The sequence below is a fragment of the Chrysemys picta genome, chromosome 11 (genome assembly GCF_011386835.1).
Source record: "Chrysemys picta bellii isolate R12L10 chromosome 11, ASM1138683v2, whole genome shotgun sequence".
Taxonomy (NCBI): Eukaryota; Metazoa; Chordata; order Testudines; family Emydidae; genus Chrysemys; species Chrysemys picta.
This window is the reverse complement of record NC_088801.1, coordinates 69,474,082-69,491,004: the sequence shown is the minus strand read 5'-3', so window position 1 is coordinate 69,491,004 and position 16,923 is coordinate 69,474,082. Positions and strand designations below refer to the sequence as shown.

Here is a 16,923-nt window from a genome sequence, read left to right as displayed (position 1 = left end):
AACTTGCAACACTCTCGAAAAAAAATTGTATGAAGATGCTCTTTTTCTAGACAAGGTTACGTTCATATTTTTCCTGATCTCCAATGCTGCATAAGTAGCACTTCATACACAAACCAATTGCCTTGGCACAGAAAGGTTTACATGTTATAATACAATTAATGAAAGGCTTCTTATGATGTTTAAATGCATTTCTTTTTTAAAAATAATATGCTATTAAAGAATTAGATTAAACAGTCTCATCTGAATAATCCCAGCAGGTTAAAAAAAATGCTTTTTGCTTTACAAACCAATTTCTGCTTAAAGTGAAAATAGAATTATGTTGTCGAGCACAGAGTCAAAGACTGGGTTTAATCACTCCATAATGTACTATCCTAATGTATATTTGATTAAAAACAAAAGCAATTCTATTTTAAAACAGCAGTCTTCCAATTCATGCACCTACCCACTTATAGAAAGTCATGAGACAGGAACAAATTACTTCCTGCACCTCGCAAGCAATAAAATTATGCCCGTTTCAAACAGCAAGGTTAAACTTCCCCTTGTACCAGTCAGAGGCAGTGTGTATAGGGCACTGGGCTGGTACTTGGAAGGCCTGGGTTCTCTTCCCAGCTCTGCCACTGGCCAGCTGAGTGATGCCAGGCAAGTCACTTCCCCCAGTGTGCCTCAGTTTCCCCATTTGTAAGTGGGGGTAATGATGCTGACCTCCTTTGTAGAGTGCTTTGAGATCTGCTGATAAAAGCACCGCGTATTCTCATTTTTTAACAGCTTGCATAGCTGCAAGCGTACTACAGCAAAGGGTCACCCCCACTTCCCCTTGTCCTTCCCATACTGCTAGATCCTGGCATGGAAGAGATTAAGCATCAGTGTTTCAAAGGTGCAATGTGATTAGATTTTTTTTTAAAAATCCCAAAGCTATTTGACAGTGGCTCCCACACACTCTCTCTCCCAGCGACGTCTCCAACGTGAAGGCTGTCCACCACCACCTTCCATCTTCTATGGTTGCGACAGAATTGTAAAACTTCCACTGTCCTGTGGACACCAGCCAATCTGGTGAGGTTTCTGACCTAGCGGGCTCTGTTTTCTTCCTGGCTTCCCTGTCATCTTGCCCGATAGTATAAGTGCCGGAATCAAGTCGCTCTGCGATCGACGAGCTACATGTCCACTGAAAGATGTTCTTCTTTCACCTAGGGTCTCAAGTAACTGCTCTTTTTAAACTCATCTTTGTCATCGCCCTTCATAGCTTTGGTCATCCAGCTAATTTTTAAACACAGTTTAGAACACTGAGTTGTGTCTCAGTGTCGAGTACTTACATCCAGATGTAGCCCTTCAGCAATCTAATACACATGCGTAGCTTTCAATCTCACCACCAAAGTCTTTGGAAGTTGTTGGATAAATTTTTTGCAAGCTGCATCCTCTCTTGATTTCTTCAACGCATCTTCCACCTGATGTTACTAGACTCCCTAAGTAGCAATGCAAAAGGTAGGCAACACCTATACCTCAACAGTCAAGTGGTGGACCAAAGGAATAGCTTCCCCTAATAATACACCATCTAAGTGTATTTGAACAGTGGTTTCTTCTACTAGTTTTAGATGTAATGGTTTGCAGTTTCACTGAGTGACCCCTTTAGCTGGGTCTTAAGAAAGAGCAGCGAATCCTTGTTATTATATCCTTCATTAGATCCCCCTCCTTCACACACATTTTCTTTCTAGGCTAATTAATCCCAATTTTGTGATCTCATTACACAGTGTATAAACTCAGCCATGGCTCTAATCATGCTATTTGCTTTTCTGCAAGCAAGCCTTTTCAGTCTTTTATGTATTTCATGAGGCGAGGTAAACTGAACTAAACACAATGTTCAGATGACAGCCAAGCCATCAGTCTATAGGGCATCAGAGAACTGACTTATTCTCTAGCCCATTTTTAGAGAATCCAGGCATAGCATGGTTGCTTTAACAGTTGCTGCACATTGGCCACACATGTGCACTTAGCTATCCAGGATAGCTCATAGATCTTTTCCCTGAGTCAACCAGACAATTTCTTTAGAAGTCTGGAGACAGAATTTACATGACTATTTCTCTGGCATGCCTACTCCAGGCTATGAATTGCCTGTATAGCCACTCGAAATGATGGCTCTGACACATGAGCCCTCTCTTGGAAAGCTAGAAGCAAAGGAGGAAGAGCTTCTCTCCACAGCTCCATAGCACATGCATCATGCGAGCATCACTTGGCAAAAGCATGAGGGTCGGATCCAAAGTCAATGAAAACATGGCAACTGCCATCTTGGCCAACACCCAGGACTGGACAAGGGACCTCCCAACTCAGAGCAGGAGTCTCTACAGCTGGAGTTAGGCTCTCAAGCTGAGAGCAGTAAGAGATTAGTATCCTTTTTGGAAGGGGCATGGCGAGCATGCTGTTAACACCCACTGACCAGTGGGTTACAAACACCCATTAGCTTTGAAGCAGTCCCATACACAGTACAGAGTACTTCTGTGTGCAACCCAGAATACAGCAAAAATTCCCAAAGTGAGCTCTTGGCCCTCCAGTTGCATCAATTGTGCACTTTGTCTAAACTAAGAAGATTTAGCAGCAAACAGAGGAAGTTTAGCGGTCAACAGGCCAAAAATTAAAACCTCTCAGGGATGCTGTAGCATTAGCTGTGCTGGTACATGAGACAAGCTGGGTGAGGTAAACATTAGCTCACCCACCTTGTCCAACTTATCAAGGGGTCAGCATCATAAGTAATTTTGCTAAGAGAAGTTTCTTTGGGAAGACAATGCTAGGCTGCTATTTCAGCCTCTACGCATACCTCAGAGAGATTACTCCAGCTCAGGATCCGTCCTTAAACTGGCACAGCTCCACTGACTTCACCAGAGCTACAGTAGTTTACACAAACGGAAGATGTGGCCCTGTATAACGTCCTGCAAACCCTCAAACAAGATACTGGTGCACGTGCGTAGCTTCAAGTAGGTGAGCTGTCCCACTGGCGTCAACAAGCCAAATCCTGAGCCAGTGCAACCAATGACTGTCTTGCCATTTACTTTTGCAGGGTCAGGATTTCACTCAACTGGCCTACTCACGTGTTTAGATCTAAGCGCCCTGTTGAACAGGATCTCGTGCACATGACTGGATTTATACAAGCAGTACTAGTGAAGTTACACAGATGGTTAGGTGACTGCTGGCCTGGGTGAAGAACTACAGGAATAAAATTATAACTCAAAACCTGCACTAATCCAGAAGGATGTTCTCTCACCACATGTATCGAAGCCCTCCGTTAACATGCTCTAACCACCACAATGCAAACAAAAAGGGTGAAGAAGATAAAATAATCTTAAATCTAAGCAACAGTCAAACAGCTGACAGATGAGGGCAACAGAAGCATTCACTTATATCTTTGAGATTGGTGCTGTGGAGAGATGGTTATTTTGCTAGCTGATTATCACCCACAACAGGTAAGCCTCACCCAGCTGGCAGAGATTACCTCAGACAGAACCTGCGTTTAATCAACCTTCAGGGTATTGTGCAAGGCCTGTCTCCTAGACCAGCATTTCTGCTTCATGGGGGCAACCTATTCTCACAGCCTCTATAGCTTGAGGGTTGGATTCCAGGGTGGTTCTGTTCTTGGGGAGGAAACAGGAGGAATAATGTCAGACACTGCATTTTGCCAATGCATTTAGCAAGCAAGTATATTTCAAGCAAAGCATGGAGTGTCATCCACACATCTACCACACTCCATGACACCCTGCCGCATAGAAAGAGCAACAGTCAAGCCAACGAGGACAGACTCAGTGCATCATGAGGGAAGTCTGGCTCAGTGTGCCGGCACTGGGAGCATCACATCAAGAAACATAGGGGGGAGAGAGGAAAAAAAATCAGCCTGTCCTTATACAAACCCCCTCTTTGTTAGGGGAAGAGCCATCCCTGCCCGCTCCACACTGCCATGGGAATCTAAAGGATGGTCAGAGATCCCCTATGGAAGCTCTGGCACAGACGGAAGTGGCACAACTCCTGCTCCACTGAAGCGGGTCAGCAGAAACATGGAAAGGTGGCTGGGCAGTGCGCACATGCCATATTTAATGTATAATAAGAGGATCAAGAAATAGGCATAAAAATGTACAGAGCCCCACAGCCATATTATTGCAGCCCACTGTTTCCGGGGCTGCTCGGGTCATGTCTGTAATTAGGATGGGAGCCAAAGCCCGCTGAAGTGAATTGAAGAATTCCAGCTGACTCCAGTGGGCTCCAGTGCAGGCCCTTAGAGCAGGGGTAGACAACCTATGGCACACGTGCCAAAGGTGGCACGTGAGCTGATTTTCAGTGTCACTCACACTGCCCAGGTCCTGGCCACCGGTCCAGGGGGCTCTGCATTTTAATTTAATTTTAAATGAAGCTTCTTAAACATTTTAAAAACCTTATTTACTTTACATACAACACTAGTTTAGTTATATATTATAGACTTATAGAAAGAGACCTTCTAAAAAATGTTAAAATGTGTTACCGGCACGCGAAACCTTAAATTAGAGTGAATAAATGAAGACTCGGCACACCACTTCTGAAAGGTTGCCGACCCCTGCCTTAGAGTGAGCTCTTCAGGGGAGAGATTGTGTCTACTCTACTTATCGGTAAAGCAGCTAGTGTTAGTCTGGGAGCTAGATAAATAACCACAACATGTAACCTCTCTATGGTAAATCCTACTCACCCTCTCCCTCCACCCCTAACCCACAGACCACCCACTCACCCCTTCCCCCCCACCCAAAGCCCAGCACAGGAGTAGCCAGGCAGCACACCCTGACAGGCAACAACTTCAGGCTCTGATGAGGAACTCAGCAGTTCCCACTTTGTCCCTGCGTTGACTGTTTGCTTTGGGCCTTGAATACAAAACTCCCACTGCTTGCAACATGAATACCCAGCAGTTCAGTGCAAAGCGCCCAGCCATGGAGGGAATTAAGGAACAAGAAGGGAACACCACCAGATGAACAGCTGTAGGCATCTCCCTACTATAACCCTTAAGAAGTCTATTGTCCACAGTTCTCAGGGTCTTTCTGCTCCCCATTCTATGGATGACATTTTTTAATTTTGTGTTTTAATAGATCAAGTTCTGAGAAACAAAGGGATGGGGTGGAAATAAACCAAAGTCTTCAAACCATTTTTAAAAGTTTCCAAGTTCCAGGATCAGGAGAAGCTTCCAAGGTAACTTCCAAATGTGCACCCCAAATTTCTGAGAAGGACTGAGAGCTCCACCCACACCATCCGACTCTACATTTAAGATCTGTTATTTATTCACCTCCAACACAAACATCTGAAGTGAAATGCCACTCCTGAAACATCTCGTTACCAAATCAAAGTACAGGTGAGGCTCCATTTCCCAGGCTAACACAGGTCCTGCAGAATGTAACTGTCTGAAATGCTGGAACAAGCAGGAGCCATGGAAAAGCAGCTTCTCGTACACATTCAGTGCAACAGCCTAGAAAGCAGGGATACTGGGGATGTCACAATACTGAATCGCTGTGAAATAAGCAAGAAATCAGACCCACCCTCTCAATCTTAGGCCTGAACTGTTCAGATGTAAGACATAACAAGGATCAGCATCATCATAAAAAGAGGATTGGCACTTGTTTCCACATTGCATTTTAGAAAGAACTATGGCACCATCTTTTGTTATTCAAGGGTCTCTCCTCGTCAGTGTTTCCTGTAATCCGATTGATACCAAAAGAGATCTAGATGCAATTATTAGTCACAAATAGCATATGATTATGGGCCTGGCAACAGTCTTAGCAGCTTCCCATGTCAATGGGATCTGATGGAAAGTGTGACTAGGCCCTATTTGACCAAAGGAGCGATAACAGGAAGTTTTGTCTTGACAAGAGATTGGGTTTTCTTAAAAGAATGGACAATATGTGGGAGCAGTGAGCCAGTTTTTAAGAGCCAGACACTATTGTACAGACACTTTGAACTTGCTTTGTCTGTTCAGAAATGCAAAGTGCAAAAATAACCCGAGTCATTTTAGGGCCTTCACTCAATGCCAACTTTTTATTACTATAGAATCATAGAAGATTAGGGTGGGAAGAGACCTCAGGAGAACATCTAATCAAACGCCCTGCTCAAAGCAGGACCGACTCCAACTAAATCATCCCAGCCAGTGTGTGTGTGTGTGTATATATATAACAGCAGCACCTTGAAACCCCAACTGAGACTGAAGCCCCACAGTGCTATGTACAAACAGGGACAGAGAGTCCCTGCTGCTACAACCTTTCAGTTTAAACCAACAAGGCAGTCATCCTGGCAGGGGAGTGAGTCACAGAGGTTAAATGATTTGCCCAATGTCACCCAGCAGGCCAGTGGCAGAACTGGGAATAGAACCTAGTTCTCCTGACTCCCAGTCCTGTGCTCCATCCACTGGGCAGCACTGCCCCCTCTCTCTTTGGGGTTAGACTATATATCAATATTTGTAACGCACCCCTTAGCTACAAAGGGTTAACCACAGGAGATGAATGCTAAGGGACCCTCCACACAGAACAATCATCATTTACAATCTATGTTAAAAATGTAGCTTAGTTTTCTAAAAGACACAAATCTGTAGAACTGACTATGTACCAAAGCAGGCTCACTTTCCTATTGGAGGACTGCACAAGTGTTTTAGAGAACTAGTGGAAAGAGCTTCCTCCGTTATATAGAGTAGAAGTTTGGCAGAGTTAAGTTACTCAACAACTGCTGTCGTAACATTTATTGACAAGGAAGATGACACACACACATAGCATCTGTACGGTGTCAGCTAGCAAGTGGGACGGTTTAAGATTCCAGCACTCCTACAGAAGCTTTAGGTCCTTCAAAAACATAATATTTCACAAGTATGAGAAACCTGTTTTCCCTATCTGAAAACTAACGTTTTTACATTTCCTTCACACAAACAAATGCTTTTGGAGCAGGGCTTTGGAGAGGAGCCCAGAGCTGGAGCGCGGAGCAACTCCGGAGCAGTGGAGCTGCAGGTTTTTGCCTGGAGCTGGAGCGGAACCGGAGCTACCTTTGGAGGTAACTTAAAACTGGTGTTTCCTAAGAAAATATGAAGAACCTCAATAACAGCTTAATACAGTTTCTGTCTCCATACACTGCCATTTAATTTGACAAGAGATTGAAGGACTTAAGAGTATATTTTTGCCATGCCACTCCTGCATAAAGGTGTTGTTACGTCACACAGGCTGTGAACAACCGAAACAAATCATCCTTTGAAAATTCAAGAGCTCTAAGGATACCAAAACAAAGCAAACCTCTGAACAGAGAAATTGCCTTTTATAAAGAAACAGACTATGTTTTAGAGACCCCTCAGCAGATCCTCGCTAGTGTAAATGGATTTGATTTCACTGAAACTATGTCAATGAGCCGAGTTTCTCCCCTGCCCCACTTGGTTCACTGCCTCACTCAAAATTAGCTGAACTGATTTAATCATTTCCCCTTTTAAACAGAGGATACCAATAAACGTAGTTCTCCTTAATTTTTATGACACGAAGTAGAGCATAATCAGGAGCACCGTGATATCGCGTACTGAAGCAAACCATGGCTAACTGGTGATAAAAGTTTAATATACTGCTGCATTACTCTTTGGGGGGGGGGGGGGGGGGGGGAGAAGAGAACAGCTCAGTGGTTTGAGCATTGGCCTGTTAAACCCAGGGTTGTGAGTTCAATCCTTGAGGGGGCCATTGAGGGATCTGAGGCAAAAATCTGTCTGGGGATTGGTCCTGCTTTGAACAGGGGAGTGGACTAGATGACCTCCCGAGGTCCCTTCCAACCCTGATAGTCTATGATTTCCCTACTTCCACATGCAGAGCCTGGGAAAACCGATCCCATCTCATTCCTCCTTCCCCAATGAAGATTTCAGCTGTGAAGCCCAGAAAACAACAAGGGCTTTCAATGCAGCTACTCCCCTCCCCTGACTCTCTCCATGACAATAATAAACCCAAGCCCACCACAGTGCAAGTTACTTCCCAAATCCCCCTTTAAGTGAAGATCCTGTCCCTGAGCTCAGGGACTGGCAGGGGAAGCCAAAAGGAGACCCACCCTTGTGCTCCAGACACAAATGACCAAGAACTAAAACTCATTTAAAACATGGACAAGCCACTGTAGGGTGCAAGAAAGGGGAACTTTGACAGTGGAGAATGCAATGTTCCCCCAAACCCAGCCAACACCCCCTCCACCCACCCCCACTGCCCCTTTGGGTTTAGGGTGACCAGATGTCCCAATTTTATAGGGACAGTGCCAATTTTGGGGTCTTTTCTTAAATAGGCTCCTATTACCCCCCACCCCCATCCTGATTTTTCACACTTGCTATTTGAGTTTCGTTTGCTAAAGCCCCGAGACAAACTTCACATGACAAGAGGCTGGGGGGATGGAACAAAACAGAGTTTGACCCTCCCAGAGACACCACCGCAGAGAGCCCCACTCCCCTCTAGCTGACAGCCTGAGGAGGGAGGGGGGAGTGCACTAAGTCATCTCCCTGTTTTCACCAGCCCAGACTCCAGTTCCCATTCACGCCTCAGCAGCGGCACTAACGGCACTCCACACACACACACACACACACACTCTCTCTCTCTCTCTCCCCCCCTCTCTCGGAGTTTCTTCCCTACTTACAGACCACCAGCTGCCCTGACTCCAGAGCCCTCCACTCCCCGTTTAAACCCGCCCGCACTCCCGGATTACTCCCCATTTACAGCCCACCAGCTGCCCTAACTCCAAAGCAATCCACTCCCCGTTTAAACCCGCCCGCACTCCCGGATTACTCCCCATTTACAGCCCACCAGCTGCCCTAACTCCAAAGCAATCCACTCCCCGTTTAAACCAGCCCGCACTCCCGGATTACTCCCCATTTACAGCCCACCAGCTGCCCTAACTCCAAAGCAATCCACTCCCCGTTTAAACCAGCCCGCACTCCCGGATTACTCTCCACTTACAGCCCACCAGCTGCCCTCACTCCAGCCGCTCGCTCCCCGTTTACACCCACCCGAGCGCGATGCGAATCAGGCCGGGCGCCCCCGCCTTACCCGGTGCCGCGCGCTACTCCCTGCGATGGCCGCGGCGCACGGTGCCCGGCGCGGGGGAGCAGCAGCCCCGCCCCAGCGCAGCCAGCCCAGATCCAGCTAGCCGGGGGAGCCGCGCTGATGTCACTGGCGGGGCAGGCAGAGGGCGGTGCTAGTGGCGGCCACTCGCACGGTCGGGGGCGGAGCGGTGCCCACGTGCGCGGAGGGGGACTAACTCACCCCCCGCCGGAACCAGGCGTGTAGGGTCGGGGCTAGCGAGGTAGTGGGATCCGGAGGGGAAGGGGCTGGAATAGCGAGTAGGGCGAGCCCTGCTGCACGGGGAAGCACACAGAAGCCGAGCGCACGAGACCCCTGTGAGCAGGGCCGGCTCAAGGTTTTTTGCTGCCCCAAGCAAAAAAAATTTTGGCTGCCCCCCACCCCAGCCCTGGGCTCTCACCCCACCCCCACCCCCTGCTGCCCTAGCCCTGGGCTCTCTCTTCCCCCCCCCACACACCCCCTGCCGCCCCAGCCCTGGGGTCGTCCCCCCCCCAGTGCTGACTCCGCCCACTCCCCCCTTGCCTCCAGCCGGTCTGGCACTGGCAGGGTCGGGGTAAGCAGCGGGGCTTCCGGGCCGTGCCTAAGCCCAGGGTCCCTCCAGCCAGGGCTCCCGCCTCCAGGACCGTCCGGGACCCGGGAGGGCAGAGCCAGGTGATCGCCCTGGCAGGTTAGCCCCAGAGGGAGTGGAGCCCCGGAGAGCGGGACGTGGGCCCCATGGCAGCGCCCTGCCCTCTATGGCCCTGCTGCTGCTTCTGGCCGCCCTGCTGCAGTCCCTGGACATCTTGGGCCACTTCGCCCAGCCCCGACTGCGGAAGGGCAGTCAGTGGCACCTGCAGGCGGCTCCGTGTGCCCCCAGTGAGTGTCCCCCTATGGGAGCCTAACCGGCCCAGCCACAAGGTGCGGCACTGCTCCCCCGCGGCGCGAACCGCAGCAGTCCCAGGGCGCACAACGCGCTGCTGCTGCCAGGGCTGGCTCTAGGCTTTTGCCGCCGGAAGCAGGGCCGGCTCCAGGCACCAGCCGACCCAAGCACGTCTTGGGACGGCACCTTGTAAGGGGTGGCCAATCTTGGGGTGGTGGGGGGCGCTTGGGTTTTTTTTGTTGTTGTTTTTGTTTCGGCCGGGCGGCACTTGGGGGGGTGGGTTGTTTGTCTTTCGGCGGCGTGGCGTGGCACTGGGGGGGGTGTTTCGGTGGCGCGGCACTAGGGAGGGGGGTGTTTCAGCGGCGCGGCACTCTTTTTTTTTGTTTGGGGCGGCAAAAAAGTTAGAGCCGGCCCTGGCCGGAAGCAATAAATAAATAAAAATGGCCAGAATGCCACCCTTGAAAATGTGCCACCCCAAGCACATGCTTGGTTTGCTGGTGCCTAGAGCCGGCCCTGCCTGCGAGGGAAAGGAAGGGGAGGACTGTACACACAAGCCCCCGTGCGAGGGAGAAGACAAGGGACCAAGAGCTCCCGTGCAAGGGAGAGGACAGGGTGCACACGAGCCTCCATGCAAGGGAGAAGACACAGTAACCTTTCCCCACTTTTTCCAATAGAAAAATGGAAGGAGGAAGAGGGAACAATATTGGGGGGAGGAGCAAAAATGTTTTATAAAAAAAAAAACCTCTCAAAAGACACAAACCCTTTTATGAACATGCTCCTGGCTTACAAAAGCTTTTGGTTAATTAGTTAATTAAATGGATGGATAATTTTTTGGCCTGCTCATCTGCCCAGTGAGGGACCAATACTTTAGCCCCCCTTCTTGCATCACCAGGGTGTGGGTGGAGAACAGGAGCACCAGCTGAGGAGGAGGGGAGTAAAGCTGAGAAGTGGCTCTGCCCACACTGGGGTGCCAGCCAGCACAGCGGGGCGGGGGCAGTGAGCTCTGCCAGGGTAAGAACAGATTACTTCCCTCCCCTTCTCCCCCACCCTGCAAGAGGACAGCAGGGAGCAGAGTGTGGGCTTGTCTACACGTAGCAGTTGCACTCATTTTACTTAAATTGGTCTAAAAACCAATGTAGTTAAACCGGTTCAAACCCCTTTATGGACACACGTACACTGGTTAAAAACTGGCTCCATCTGTGTAGTTTGCACTTGCACACTTACAATGAACCCCTAAAAAAAATTCAAAGCAAACAAAAAAAGGTTTTCATCAATTATTTTCACAGGAGACAAAAACCAACCACCTCCCTTCCCAAAGAGAATCACAACTTTAGTTAAACTGGTGCAACTTTTGCATGCAACTCTCAGAGTGACAGTCTGGCTTCTCTCTGGGGCTGGCTGGTAAGGATTCAGAGACCATCACCCCCTCTTACCACGCTGAAAACACCTCTCCATTCTAGCAGTGCTGGTGCAGATCTTTTAGTTTCCCAGCATTTATTAGTAACAAAAGTATTTCCTCCGCAAATGGCCCTTCCAAATATTTATGTTGCAGAGGGTCCCTTGATGAAAATTAGTTCATGGAAATGCCGGAAGCATGTGAACCTCTGGAAAAAGGCTGTTGCCTTGGTTAGTAAATTTAAAAGACAGTATTAAAAGGAGATCTGTGGTGTGAACATTCAAAATGTTTTCTTGGTGGATTTGGGAGGTTAGCAGAGACTGTCTCTTGCTGTGGGTGTGTCATCACTACCAAGTTTGCTCAATTGCCCTCATGTTACTTCCCTGGTCCTAACCTGCCATGAGAAATAGCAGCTACACTGAAGAATGACAGTCCAGTTGCTGTAATGTCCAAAATCAATTTGGTGAGTTGTTTTCAGGAGACATGTGAGCCCTTGTGTTTAAGAGCTTCAATATATAAAATCAAGTGGCTTCCTTTTGTGTTGCAAAGTAGCTGTGGGTGCATGTGTCTGATATTGTGTATCCACAGCTCAGGGGCAGTTTCATGTTTGGTCCTTATAAGCTATATAAACACAAGTCCCTGGAGTTATTCTGTCTTTAAACCCAGCAGAACTGAGGGCAGAATTTGGCCCATTGTCTTTTATTTGCCTGGAAAGAGCCATGCCTGTTCATAGATTTTTAAGGCCAGAAAAGACCATTAGATACTCTAGTCTGACTCCCTGCACATTATAGGCCATGGAGACATTATGCCACTGAACAAGATAAATACAGTCATAATACTAGGATTAAAAATAGTGGGCCAAATGGAGGAAATAGGGTGACCAGATGTCCCGATTTTATAGGGACAGTCCCGATATTTGGGGCTTTGTCTTATATAGGTGCCTATTACCCCCCACTCCCTGTCCCGATTTTTCACCCTTGCTATTTGGTCACCCTAGGAGGAACACACTTTCAACTCTTCGGGAGGAAGGTTTTCCCTTCTCCTGGGGAGGAGCAGCAGGTCTGGCCTTGAGATTGGGGATCTACCAGAGGCTGGGACCACCCATGAGGTGTGCCTCTACCCCAGCTCTGCTTTCCCTAGCAATATGATCTCCTTGTATGTTTCCTGCAGATAGAGCTCTCCAAGAGCTGTGACACAGATTAGTGTGTTTGTTATTTAACACACTGGATCATGGCAAAAGCTGAATTAGGACCTTCAAACTTCCAAGGATGGGTGCGGCGGTCACTCAAGATGCGTGCTCGAGTGAGAGCTAAAATCCTAGTTTAACCCGAACTGTCTTGGTCAGATGTCAGGTTTAATCATCGTGAATATCAGGACCATATTGTTATTAGTCATTATTTGTGTTGCAGTAACACCAGGTGAGCTCAGGGCTCTCATGTGTTAGGCACTGTGGAAACACATAATAACCCAGAGTTTACAATCTAAATAGACAAGGCAGGCAAAGAGTGGGAGGGGAAAAAGTGGGGGAAAGTGTCTTGTCCAAATTCACAGAGCAGGTCAATGGCAGGTCTTCTGACTGCTAATCCAGTGCTCTGTCCGTTAGGCCATACTGCATCTCAATCAGGTTGATTGTCCCTTAAGTTTTATAGACACCTACCTGCGCTTTGGGCATGGATGTCATCTTGCATCTGCATTTAGCACCAGGTGGGCTGTATCTATTTTGAATTTATTCTTCTTTATGTTTAGCCCCACTGGTTTTGGGATCTGTTCAGAAAGCGCTTGTCGGACAGGGATTTTCCATTCCATCAGGGAGAGCCAGACATTACGTACTGAGTTGGAAGCAGCTCTTTTCAACATCTGTAGCTTTCTCCTCCCAATACATGACGGGTGTCTGTCGGAGCTGATTCGGACATTGATGCTCCTGCCCTCCCCCCGACACCCCACTATCTGTTGAGTCTCAAATGTGTCTACACTTTCCGTTAGGATTGCAGAGGCATTTTGATTACTGGAAACTTACTCTCTGTTACCAGGGCTAAATTTAAGGTAACTTCTTGCCTGACCTTGATAGCCAGGCTGCCTGGATCCACCCTCTTAGCACAGTATTGCTAATCCCAAGCAGTTTAAAATGACAAAAATCATGGGCTAGGCTCAAAAATCATGAGATGTCTAGAAATAATAAATTTGGGTTTCTGTTTATTTACCTTCTGTTTTCTGAACTGTTAGAGTCACAGTCAGGTTGCGATTCAAGCATTCCTCTGCAACCATGGGGGCTAGAAAAAATGAAAGCTGGGGTTCTCACATAATCACTTAATTCCATCAGGGCTTTAAGGAAAACACCAAATATCATGAGACTCATGGTTAAAATGTGAGAGTTGACAACAGAGTTATTGTCTTCCTGATCTGCTCCCATTCTTTCAGAGTTGTGAGGTTTGAAGTCAAATTTAGCCAGGTTCGTATATCCAAAAGGGATCCCACGGAGGCTTAGGCCTGGTCTACACTAGGCGTTTATGTCGAAGTTAGCGCCGCTACATCGAATTAACCCTGCACCCGTCCACACTGCGATGCTATTTAGTTCGACATAGAGGTCTCTTTAATTCGACTTCTGTACTCCTCCCCGACGAGGGGAGTAGCGCTAAATTCAACATGGCCATGTCGAATTAGGCTAGGTGTGGATGGAAATCAACGCTAATAGCTCCGGGAGCTATCCCACAGTGCACCACTCTGTTGACGCTCTGGACAGTAGTACGAGCTCGGATACTCTGACCAGCCACACAGGAAAAGCCCCGGGAAAATTTGAATTTGAATTCCTTTTCCTGTCTGGCCAGTTTGAATCTCATTTCCTGTCTGGACATCGTGGCGATCACAGCAGCACTGGCAACGATGCAGAGCTCTCCAGCAGTGATGGCCGTGCAGTCTGTGAATAGAAAGAGGGCCCCAGCATGGCCTGATCGGGAAGTCTTGGATCTCATCGCTGTGTGGGGCGATGAGTCCGTGCTTTCTGAGCTGCGCTCCAAGAAACGGAATGCAAAGATCTATGCCTTCTATGATGAGATAACTGGCTCTGTGGATGAGGGGAAAGCAGTGGATGTGTTATTCCTTGACTTTAGCAAAGCTTTTGATACGGTCTCCCACAGTATTCTTGCCGCCAAGTTAAAGAAGTATGGGCTGGATGAATGGACTGTAAGGTGGATAGAAAGCTGGCTAGATCGTCGGGCTCAACGGGTAGTGATCAATGGCTCCATGTCTAGTTGGCAGCCGGTTTCAAGCGGAGTGCCCCAAGGGTCGGTCCTGGGGCCGGTTTTGTTTAATATCTTTATTAATGATCTGGAGGATGGTGTGGACTGCACTCTCAGCAAGTTTGCAGATGACACTAAACTAGGAGGCGTGGTAGATACACTAGAGGGTAGGGATCGGATACAGAGGGACCTAGACAAATTAGAAGATTGGGCCGAAAAAAACCTGATGAGGTTCAACAAGGACAAGTGCAGAGTCCTGCACTTAGGACGGAAGAATCCCATGCACTGCTACAGACTAGGGACCGAATGGCTAGGTAGCAGTTCTGCAGAAAAGGACCTAGGGGTCACAGTGGACGAGAAGCTGGATATGAGTCAACAGTGTGCTCTTGTTGCCAAGAAGGCTAACGGCATTTTGGGCTGTATAAGTAGGGGCATTGCCAGCAGATCGAGGGACGTGATCGTTCCCCTTTATTCGACATTGGTGAGGCCTCATCTGGAATACTGTGTCCAGTTTTGGGCCCCACACTACAAGAAGGATGTGGAAAAATTGGAAAGAGTCCAGCGGAGGGCAACAAAAATGATTAGGGGTCTGGAGCACATGACTTATGAGGAGAGGCTGAGGGAACTGGGATTGTTTAGTCTCCAGAAGAGAAGAATGAGGGGGGATTTGATAGCAGCCTTCAGCTACCTGAAGGGGGGTTCCAAAGAGGATGGAGCTCGGCTGTTCTCAGTGGTGGCAGACGACAGAACAAGGAGCAATGGTCTCAAGTTGCAGTGGGGGAGGTCCAGGTTGGATATCAGGAAAAACTATTTCATTAGGAGGGTGGTGAAACACTGGAATGCGTTACCTAGGGAGGTGGTGGAGTCTCCTTCCTTGGAGGTTTTTAAGGCCCGGCTTGACAAAGCCCTGGCTGGGATGATTTAGCTGGGAATTGGTCCTGCTTTGAGCAGGGGGTTGGACTAGATGACCTCTTGAGGTCCCTTCCAACTCTGATATTCTATGATTCTATGAAGATCTCTAAAGACATGTCAGAGAGAGGATACAGCCGGGATGCAACGCAGTGCCGCGTGAAAATCAAGGAGTTGAGACAAGACTAACAGAAGACCAAAGAGGCAAACGGATGCTCCGGATCCCATCCCCAGACATCCCGTTTCTATGAGGCACTGCATTCCATCCTCGGTGCGGCAGCCACCACTACCCCACCAGTGACCGTGGACTCTGAGGATGGGATAGTGTCCACGGCCGGTTCCTCGGACATGTTAGGGGACGGGGAAGATGAGGAAGGAGATGAGGAGGGCGAGGCAGTCGGCAGCGCTCACAACGCTGATTTCCCCGACAGCCAGGATCTCTTCATCACCCTTAAAGAGATCCCCTACCAAGCGTCCCCAGCCGTTACCCCGGACACAGAATCTGGGGAAGGATCAGCCAGTAAGTGTTGTAAACATCTAAACATTTATTTTTAACAGAACAGGAATATTAACAATTAAAAGAATGGGTTGTTCATGATTTCTTTGCCCTAGGTGCTTAACGGTTCAGTCATGGGCAGTGCAAGTTTTGAAAAAAAATCTAGCAATGTCCGGTTTTCCGTGATTGTCCTGCCCAAGCCGCTCTACTGTTTAGTCCCTGCTACTGCAGCTACAGTAAAATGCGGTCTATATGTCCGGGGATAGAGCAGTAATCCTCCTGGGACATCTCGATGAAGCTCTCCTGGAGGTAATTGGAAAGCCGTTGCATGAGGTTCCTGGGGAGAGCGGCCTTATTGGGTCCTCCGAAGTACGACACGTTGCCGCGCCACGAGACTATCAAGTACTCGGGAATCATTGCTCTGCACAGCAGGGCGGCATACTGCCCTGGTCTTTGGAGGCTTTCCCGGAGCATTCTCTCTCTCTCGCTCTCAGATATCCTCATCAGGGTGATGTCGCTCATGGTGACCTGCTTTGAATTAGGTAGGGGAATGTTAGTGTTGGGACTGCTTGCCCGTTCCTTTACAGAACTGTAACCGCTGGTTTGCAGCCACGCGGTGGAGGCGGGAGAGGGGCAGCCGAAAGGGATCGTTCCCGGGGACAGCCGCGAGGGGGTGGGACAGGGGCAGAGTTCCTGCTTGCCGGATTGCTGGCAGCAGGGACTGACATTGCTTTCAATGTGAAATGAGGCCAGTGGTAATATAAAAGTTTTAAACTGCCACAAGTCTACGGCTTACCATGTCTGCCTGCAACAGAAATTCCGTTGTGCTGCCCCGCTTCTCAAATGTGCTGTGCAAGACCCCAGGCACTGAATGCGAAGGCCGAGAATTCGACCTTGTGCTGAGTGCGCATGTGATAGGTGCTGTGCATGGTCTTGTTCACAGAGAAAGACTATGTTCTTTGTTC

The 16,923-nt window shown here is 48.4% G+C and overlaps 1 protein-coding gene across 7 annotated transcripts in view; it reads right to left on the bottom strand.

Moving 5' to 3' along the window:
* The window catches only part of SH3BP4 (SH3 domain binding protein 4), a 177,872-nt gene extending 168,693 nt beyond the window's left edge, over nt 1-9,179 (bottom strand). For 2 of the 7 annotated variants that reach the window (XM_005292124.4, XM_042859592.2), the window contains exon 1: nt 9,030-9,179. The gene's annotated coding sequence lies outside the window, so the exon portion shown is untranslated. Of the gene's footprint in view, nt 1-8,939 lie in introns of all 7 variants that reach the window. The other 5 variants (XM_065561134.1, XM_065561133.1, XM_024109241.3 and 2 more) reach the window with 4 other exon arrangements.
* Nucleotides 9,180-16,923: the final 7,744 nt, after the last annotated feature.